The following is a 9,987-nucleotide window of genomic DNA, read 5'->3' as shown; positions in this document are numbered from 1 at the left end:
GCTTACCGATCCCCCCCAAATACAACGCTCTGTGAAAGCTGTGTGCAACACCTTCAGCCCTAGGGTTGCCAGGTGTCCAGTTTTCTACTGGACAGTCTGGTATTTGCACCATCTGTCTGGTAGAAAAATTCAGAAAATACCGGACATGTGCAATGTCTGGTATTTTCTGAATTCCCGGCTGGGCGCCAGACGGAACGCTGGCGGGGGCGGGAGAGTGACTGGGAGGCGGGGCCACGATTGGCACTAGGAGCCTCTGGTCACGTGCAAAAGCTGGGGGTGTCGGGGGCTGGAACTCCCCCCGCCCAGCTTCTGCACACAACCAGAGGCTCCCAGCTGGGAGGAGGGGCCGCAATTGGTGCTGGGAGCCTCTGGTTGCGTGCAGAAGCCAGGCGGGGGGGAGTGGCTCCCAGCCCCTCCCCCCACCCCGCCCGGCTTCTACGAGCAACTCGAGGTAGTGCCTGCCGAGGCACAGCCCATTGGACTCTGGCTGTGGCCAGTGGCTGCACGCCCCCCCCCCCCCCGCCAGCTCTGCTTCCTACCCCCCTTCCTCCGGGTTCCCCCCTCCTCCCGTCCAGCCCCGTGGTCCCCGACCCTCCCCAGCTCTGCTTCCCAGCCACCCTTCCTCCCAGCCCTCCCCCCGTTCCTGCCGGCCAGCCCTGCGCCCCCCCCCCCCGTTCCTCATGGCTAGCCCCGTGGCCCCTGGACACACACCCCCGCCAGCTCTGCTTCCTGGCCGGCCCCGCCCCCCTCCCAGCCGATCCCTCCACCCCCCCACCCATGATCAAGTATGTCCGTTTTTTTAGCGGGGTCTACCTGGTAACCCTATTCAGCCCTGCTGCTTCAATATTAGTGTCACACATTGTGAAGTGTTGCGTGAAATGATTCATTGTCTCAAGCTCCTCACTGTTCCTCGTTTTCATTCAGTACAGCTACAAATTATATGCACTCACCCTGAATTTCTATATGGTGACAAAGTGGAGGGGTTCGAAGGGGCTGCATGCAGAGGGGGTGACAGTGGCCCTGGGGGCTACTGGTGAAAGACTTGAGTGGAAGGAGCATTTGTTATTACAGGGACCAGCACGGAATTTGGGACCCTGTGCTGAGGCCTGGAGAATGGAGACCAGGAGACCCAGCTTAGACAGCACAGCCAGTTCTGGCCAGTGGGAGGATAATTGGCTGTGAGGAGAGAACCTAAGTGACCTGGCCATCTGGTTCCACCCAGGGGGGAATAAAGCACAGAGGAGAAGAGAGGGGCTCAGGTGACCCTGTTTATCTGGACAGAAGACAATGGATGGAGGCTCTGCTGGAAGAAGGGGGCTTCTGGACTAGGCAGAGGGAGCAGGCAGAACCCACCTGCCTGCAGGGGAGACAAGCGTACTGTACTGGGCCCTGAGGATTCCTGTGCTGGGTTCAGATGCTCAATAAACTCTCCAGTTTTATGTTTGCCGAGAGTCACTCCAATCTAGAGAACAGGGCTGTGTTATTCCCTCTGGGAGCTGTGAGTGGATTCCTGGGGCGGGGGGACACAGCAAGAGACAGCAGTGCTGGTGGCTCAAAGAAATGTGGTCCCAGGAGGTGGAGGGGCTTAATCCCCAAGAGAGAATGGACCCCTGAGAAGGGCTGTCTCGCTGAAAGCCCCTGCAGACTGTCTGCAGAGCGCTTACGCGTCGTATTATTTGTGACAAGGCAGCAATCACTGGAAATCAGAGGCGGCCCGTGAGCCTAGGCAAACTAGGCAGTTGCCTAGGGCGCCGCTGGCCCGGGCGCCCCATGATTATGTCACGGCCATTGACGGCCATGCAGGCAGGGGTGCCAATCGCGGCTTCTGCCTGGGGCGCCAGCTGCCGCAGCCGGCCTCAGGCTGCTCCTGCTGGAAATGCACACGACAAAGGGAGAAACAGCCTTCTGTCACCCTGGGGTGACCTCTTCCGAAGCGTGTCCCCTCCTCTACAGGTCTGCATTAAGGATGTTGAATATCGGTTAATCGAGTAGTCAAATTAACCTCGTGAATTCTTATCGGTTAGTCGACTGTTCTATAGTCCCCGGGTAGCCCCGGTTCAGGGGGGAGGGGTTTGAACACCCAGACCTGGCACGAGCCGGAACTGAGCCGAGCTGCCTGCCTGACTCCTAATACACTTTAAATGCAGAGCCGCAGTGGGGGTAGGTCCCAGACCCGCCGCAAGCCGGGACTGAGCTAGGCTGCTGGCCAACCTGCTAAAAATTTACTGGCAAGGAGTGTGGGGGGGGGGGGGGGGAAATGCATGTAGTTTATAGCATTAACCTATAAACTTTTGCTTATCAGTTAATCGTCTAATCGACTACACTGTTGCATCCCTAGTCGGCATAGGATGGGAAGGGATCTGAGCACAAGTGGAGGTGTGTCAGACAGAATGAAGATTAGTTGGAAAGCTTACGGAAGGACAAGAGTCAGAGATTCAATGTCTTCTAAAACAGCCTCTGGAGACTTGAAATAAACATCATAGCAGATACTCTTTGCTCTTTAGCACAAAGGCTAAGAATTCTTAGTGTATCATTTTAGGTTCCTTTTCAAAATGCCATCCAGCCAGCAAGCCAGCCAACTCCGCCTATAGAATTCTTATTTGCATCCACTTAGGTTTTACTTTTGTAGATAATAGCTTTCTGGCTTTGCTATCTGAGACAACGTCCTGTTTCCTCTTAATAGTTTCTTTAACAGTGGAAGCTGAATGTAACCCACAGGAGGAATGAAACCATCAGATTTGATCTATCTTCTCCTCTCTGGCTGGACTGACTCACCCTTTCTTTCTCCCCTGGCAGATAAATATTGAGTTTCATGCTCTTTCACTATCCATGTATCTCAAAAACCAAGGCGTTGTCTTCTTTCTATTGACTTTAAGATCCTGGGGTGCTTTCTTAGAAGGAAAATGGTTTCCCTTGATTGCCAACATTTCCCCGGCTAGGTAGTGAGCAGCCTGTTCACCTAGCTGTCATAATTCATCACAGATGTGGCTGCATTTCAATGAAGTTGTCTATGGAGAGCTCATGGCATGCCCAGAATGACTGTGTTCTCTCAAACTTATTCTAATACTAATAAAAAGAACATAAAAACGGCCATATTGGTCCAGACCAAAGGTCCATCTAGCCTGTCTGCCGACAGTAGCCAATGCCAGGCACCCCACCCCCAAAGGAAATGAACAGAATAGGGAACATCAAGTGATCCATCTACCATCGCCAATTCCCAATTTCTGACAGAGGCAAGGGACAGCTATTGAGGGCTCTGTCCTCCATGAATCTATACAGCTCTTTTTTGAACCCTGCTAAAGTCCTGGCCTTCACAACATCCTCTGGCAAGGAGTTCCACAGGTTGACTGTGCTTTGCGTGAAGTACTTCCTTTTATTTCTTTTAAACCTTCTCCTATTCATTTCATTTGGTGACCCCTAGTTCTTATGTTAAGGAAACAAGTACATAACTTTTCCTTATTTACTCTTTCCATACCTGTCATGATTTTATAGACCTCTATCAAATCCCCCCTTAGTCTCCTCTTTTCTAAGCTGAAAAGTCCCAGTCTTTTTAATCTCTCTTCATATGGCAGCCGTTCCAAACCCCTCGTCATTTTTGTTGCCCTTTTCTGAACTTTTTCCAATGACAAGATAGTTTTTTTGAGATGAGGCAACTACATCTGCATGCAGTATTCAAGATGTGGGCGTACCATGGTTTTATATAGAGGCAATAAGATAGTCTCTGTCTTATTCTCTATCCTTTTTTAAACGATTCCTAAAAGATGTCACGGACATCTCTCCCTGGATGTGTGTGTGTGACACCAGAAATGAGGCCTGACTTTGAAATGGCTGACGGAAAAAGAGACCCTGTACCTTTAAATCCTCAGCAAAGGGAGAAAAACAAGCTGTGATTTATATAAGCTGGGTAATCATGTGATTTGCAGGAAAGCTCTCTCCCTCTGCTCCCTCCCCACACTGGCCTCCAACTGGCATGCAGCTCAGTTCCAAGAAAGAGGCACCAGCGTTGAGGCCTGGGCAGGGGGCGGAAAGCAGGATGGGAGGGAAGGGGGGTTCATTCAGAAAGAGAGAAAGCAAAACAACCAGAAGCGAGGCGGGAAAAGAGAAGGAGGGGAGGGAGGGGCCTCCGCATTGTTTTCATTTCTGCAATTCTTTGCCCTCCATAGCGCTACAATAATCAGAAAAGCTGGTTTTCTGTCTCTCACACACTTACCACAACTCCTAGCTCAGTTCACAAACCGATCTCGCCAGCAGGTTATTTATATTCATGCTAGCAGGGGTAAAAAAAAAAAAAAATCTCAGACTGTTTCCAGAATTCTGGTGGTATCCAGTACCCATGCAATGCAAAATCAGCCAGGAAGAAAGGAGCGATATCTTCATGTCTTCTGCATTCATGTGTGTGTGCATATATAGCTCATATTTACCCTTTGATTAATTTTATTCATGAGGCCCCGGAGGTATTTTATTCATTTAGTAATGATTAAAAAACCCACAACTCCATGGCTATGTTATTAGTGTTATTTTGGAATAACTGATGATATTCTGAAATAACAAAAAACGGGTCTACACTGCAAGCCATTATTTCAAAATAATGTCAAGCTGGAGGACTCCTGGTAATCCTCATTTTATGAGGAGTAAGGGAAGTTGAAGAAAGAGTGCTCTTCCTTCAACTTCTCGCTGTGTAGACAGCACCAAAAGCCGAGTTAAGCTACTTCGACTTAAGCTACGCAATTGACGTAGCTCAAGTTGTGTAGCTTATTTTGACTTTAGACCTGCTGTGTACCCCATATGACCAGGAGCAGAAGCAAATAGTAGATAATTTTTTACTGAAAAGTAGGAAGAAGGAGCCATTTATAGAGCAGAAAAGATCTTCTTCTTCTTTATGATTAGCACATAGGTTTTTTGCTTCTAGTGAGTTGAGCATGGCCTTTTAGGTCAGTGCCAAAAACAACAAAAACTCAGCTTTGGAGATGCCATTACCGAACTATAAACACCAGCAGATATTTCTTTAAAATATCATGGGGTGGAAGTAGTGAACAGAATTGAATTTGTTTTACTCCAGCTGTTCTGGTTGGGCAGAATAAAATCTAAATATTCCCTGCGACAATTTAGCTCACCCCTTCCAGACTTTGGGCTTTTGTTTTTAACTTTGCCTCCTTCCCCATAACTCTCTAGGTGATGAGAATGTAATTTAGGGCAATGACTTTATGAGGTAACGCTGGGTGATACACTATCAGGAGATGCTATACCCTCTAAGTGTCTGAGTCTTTTTACCCATTGGCAACACAAACTCCAGTGGGATAATGAAATGTTGGTGAAATTTACAGCAGTATTGCCACATTTGCAAAGGGCATGTCAATGTAGCATCAGGAAATTCACATTTGCTGGGCATCATGAGGAGTGAGTATTATTGCTAGTTTCTCAGTTCTTGAGGGAGAGAGAAAGTGTCTTTTTCCTTTTTGTTTGGTTCTGTAAACATGGTGGGAAACAAAAGAAAACTGAGTAAGGGGGAAGTCCCTTACCACCGAAAAAATGAGTTGCTGATTGCTTATCAGAGACATTTTGCAGGGCTCACTCATCGGCTTCAGTCTGTTAGGTCCTTACATTCTGTTCTGTCCTTCAGCCCCGCGGGGCAGCCACATTATAGATTTCTTTCCCTCTTTCACTCCAGGGGCCATTTTTCACTCCTCTTGGAGTTCGTGGCTGCATATGTTTGTTGTGTTCTGCCAAGAGCTGTCCTGCCAGTTTGCTTTGTCCTGCCAGAAGTTCCATCCCTCAAACTGCTATTTTTCATAGGTGTAAGCAGCATGTCTGAAGACCCAGCATGGGTGATATTTTTTGGGAGGAGGGGAAATAAAAGCTCGTAGAAAATGAGCTTTATGGCTCAGAAATAACAGGGGGTGGGGCTTGAGGCCCGGAGACACAGCGCCTCCCCCTTTTTATCTTTCTACCCATGTTACAGGAGGAAGCATAATCCAAAATTAGCCTTCAGTAACCTACATTTGAAAAGCAACAGTCAGAGCACAGCCATTCTGTGATCCATAAGCAGACTCTTCTAGGAGCAGTTGAACTGAGAATCTCATGGCAGGGTATGAGGCCATAAGAAAGTTCCAGATGAGCGGTTCTTTGCCCTTCCTATCCCCTAGTGTTTGTGACAATTAAGGGTCTTTCCTCCGCCTTGTAACTAACTTCAAAGAAATAGCGGCAGCTGCTTTTCCTGTCGCATGGCTCAGAGATTTGCAAAGGCCACGAGACCTTGGTCGGTATATGGCATACACATCAGAGGGCTACAGACAGTTCAGTAATGTAAAACATAGACAACTGGAACACTGCTTAAAAAGTCTCAGAAGGATATCCGTGCTAGTCTGTAGCTTTAAAAACAATGTGTGGTCCTGGGGCACCTTAGAGGCTAACCAAAATATAGAATCATGAGCTTTTGTGGGCACAACTCACTTGAAGAATCCTAGAATCCTAGAACTGAAAGAGACCTTGAGAGGTCATCAAAGACAGTCCCCTGCCCTTAGGGCAGGACAAAACACCATCTAGATCATCCTTGGCAGGTGTCTGTCTAACCTGCTCTTAAATATCTCCAATGATGGAGATTCCACACACCCCCCTAGGCAATTTATTCCAGTGTTTAAGCACCCTGACAGGAAGTTTTTCTTAATGTCCAACCTAAACCTCCCTTGCTGCAATTTAAGCCCATTGCTTCTTGACCTATCAGAAGTCAATTGGAGTGGATGCTACTTGGAGAAATCACAGATGAATTGGGGTGCATCCTGCCTGGGGAGATCCCCAATGAATTGGAGCGGATACTGCTTGTGAGAGATCACATTTTCTTATGGCTATGGGGCACTGCCACATGAAATTGGAGCAGGTACGCCAACGAAAATATTGCCCGGCTGTGAATCATGTTAGCAGCTTGCCAGGAGCTTGAGGACCCCACCTAAGTGGTATATTTATAGAGGAGGAGATCCGCAAACCCCAGGAAAACTGGTGACATCAGGCACATAGAAAGGAGTTGCCTTATTGAATCAGACCAACTGGCCCACCTCCTTTGTTATCCTGTCTTCTGCATTGGATTGTGCCTGATGCTTCTGAGGACAGAGAACCCTCCAGAATATGTTATTTGTTTAGTGTTATACGTGGGAGGTGGAGGAATGTAAATTCATTCCTGCTCCTTGAAGGTGATTAGCTGATGTCCTTGAAGTGGGATAGTTGATGGCTCTTTTCATTCTTTTAGCATGCACATTTATAAATTCTCAGAGGGGTCCTCTGTTAGTCTGGCACCTTAGAGATTAACAAATTATATATATATATAGTATCATGAACTTTCACGGGAAAAACCCACTTCTTCAGATCCATCTGAGGAATTGGGTTTTGCCCATGAAAGTTCATGATACTATATATATATTTGTTAGTCTGTTGGGCTGTGTCTACACTGGGGCACTTATTCCGGAAAAGCAGCCACTTTTTCGGAATAACTTGCCAGCTGTCTACACTGCCCGCTTGCTTTTCCGGAAAAGCAATGACGATCTCCTGTAAAATTGTCAGTGTTTTTCCGGAAAAACTATGCTGCTCCCATTCAGGCAAAAGTCCTCTTCTGGAAAAACTGTTCCGAAAAAGGGCCAGTGTAGACAGCACAGTAGTCTTTTCTGCAAAAAAGCCCCGATTGCGAAAATGACGATTGGGGTTTTTTTCTGGAAAAGCACGTCTACATTGGCCACGGACGCGTTTCCGGAAAAAATGCTTTTCTGGAAAAGCATCCTGCCAATGTAGACGCGCTTTTTCCGGAAATACTTATAATGGAAAACTGTTCCGTTTTAAGCATTTCCGGAATAAGTGGCCAGTGTAGACACAGCCTAGGGGCATGTCTATACTAGGAAACTATTCTGAAATAACTAAAATTGATTTCAGAACTCCTGAAATAACAAAATTGAAATAGTGTGTCCTCACTATAGGGAAGCCTTGAAATTAGTCCAAGGCAGGCTCCGTTAATGTGAACACTCTACCTTGACTTAGAGCCCCACGAAGCACTGGCAAGTAATTAGTTTGAATGACTCTGGGGAGTAGTTACTTCGAAATAGCAGTAGCGGAGCGTCCACACTACTGCTATTTCAAAATAACTATTTTTAAATTAGTGTTATTCCTCGAGGAAAGCAGGAGTACAGATTTCAAAATAAGCGGCTCATTATTTTGAAATAACGGGCTTGGTAGTGTGGATGATCCGCTTATTAATTCAACCTAAGAGGAGTTATTTCAAAATAAAGCCCTAGTGTAAACCAGGACTAAGGTGCCATAGGACTACTTGTTACATTTATAATTGTTATTAATGCCCATCCAATTATCCAGCCCTAATCTAAAGTTAGAGAAAATAGAAGCCCCCCTTCCTCCATCCTCTACTCCCATCTCTTGCTGCTGCTCCGGTGAATGCATTCTCCCAAATGGAGAAATGATTTCTTCTGCCACAGAAAATGTGTTTCATCTGGAATACACTCCTGCTCTGTGGGGAATTTGCAAAGACGAGACAATGAACAAGTTCAGACCAGGCTTTCGTTCAATGACAGGCGTGTGTTTGGTCAAAACAACAAAGAGAAATAGAAAAGTGTGCAAAAAGGTTGAGCTAGCAAAGCACAGTGGATCCAGGTGTCTAGTTGTACCCCCCACACCTGCTGGGCGTGGTACTGTCCCACTCATTGGCACTGAGATTACTGACTTAGAGAGAATAATGAATCTACTCTATGGCTACATCTATACTGTGCATTGTTGCACGAGAAGATATGCAAATAAGGCACGGAGTGAATATCGCCTCATTTGCATACCTAATGCACCGCCATTTTTGCCGAAGGGGGTTTTGCGCAAGGAGCTGTCTACACTGCTCTTTCTTGCGCAAAAAACCCCTCTTGCGCAGGAATCATTCTTCCTGAAAATAAGCAGCAAAACGGCTCCTATGCAAGAGAGGTTTTTTGCACAAGAAGAAGCGGTGTAGACAGCTCATTCTTGCGCAAAACCCCCTTCCGCAAAATGGCATCTCATAAGGCATGCAAATAAGGCATGACGATATTCATTCCCGTGCTTCATTTGCATATCATCTTGTGCAGCAATGTGCACTACAGAAGTAGCCTACAGCATTAGGTAAGGGGCAGCTGGCTTTTAGCTCATGTGGAGGCTCTGTCACAGGTCGTGCGCACGCTTGGCCCCTCGGTCTCTGGGGAGGACCCCCCCTCTTCAGTGCGGCAGCCCTTTCTTGGGGCGCCCACTCCAGTCCAGCGGCAGCGAGACAGCCCTTTCTCAGGGATGCCCACTCGAGTACAGTGGAAGTGGGACAGCCCTTTCTCAGGGAGTGACCCTCTCTTGGGATGACCCCCCCTCATCTGGGGGGTCCGCCCCTCCACCTCCGGGATGGCGCCTCTGAGGGCCTTCAGCCGCCTGCCTCTGCTGTGAGCTGCCTCGGGGGGGTCCCCTCCCTCTGGACCCCCCCAGGGCCTCCACTCCCAGAGGGAACAGCGCCCCCCTGTTCCCCAGCTCTGACTCCCAGCCAGCACCAAACAGGAGGGTTTATTGAGCTTTGAACGCAGCAAAGGATCCCTCAGGCCCATAGGTCTGGACCCTCCGCCCTGCACGTCAGTCTCCCCTGCGGCCCGCTGAGCTCGGCCTGCTCTGCTCCCTGTCCTGAACTGCCCAACAGTCTCCCAGCAGAGCCTCCAATATCCCCCAGCAACAGCCCCTCCCCTGTCCAGTGTCTCTCTCCAGGTAAGAGGGTCGCCTGGGCCCCTCTCTTCTCTGCCTCCCCTCTCCTCTGTCCAATGTTTTCCCCTCGTTGGGACCAGCTGGGCCAGTCGCTGGAGTCTCCCCTCTGCCGCCCATTGTCTGTCATCTGACCGGAACCGGCTGTGTCCTCTGAGTGGGATCGGCCGGTCACCAGGGCACCAGATGCCAGGGCTTCAGTTCTGGGCTGTTCTTTGCAAGGACAACATCCCTCTCCTCTTA

This window comes from Pelodiscus sinensis, chromosome 31 (assembly GCF_052426305.1).
Source record: "Pelodiscus sinensis isolate ZL-2025 chromosome 31, ASM5242630v1, whole genome shotgun sequence".
Taxonomy (NCBI): domain Eukaryota; kingdom Metazoa; phylum Chordata; order Testudines; family Trionychidae; genus Pelodiscus; species Pelodiscus sinensis.
The sequence above is the reverse complement of the archived record's forward strand: the minus strand, read 5'-3'. Positions refer to the sequence as shown.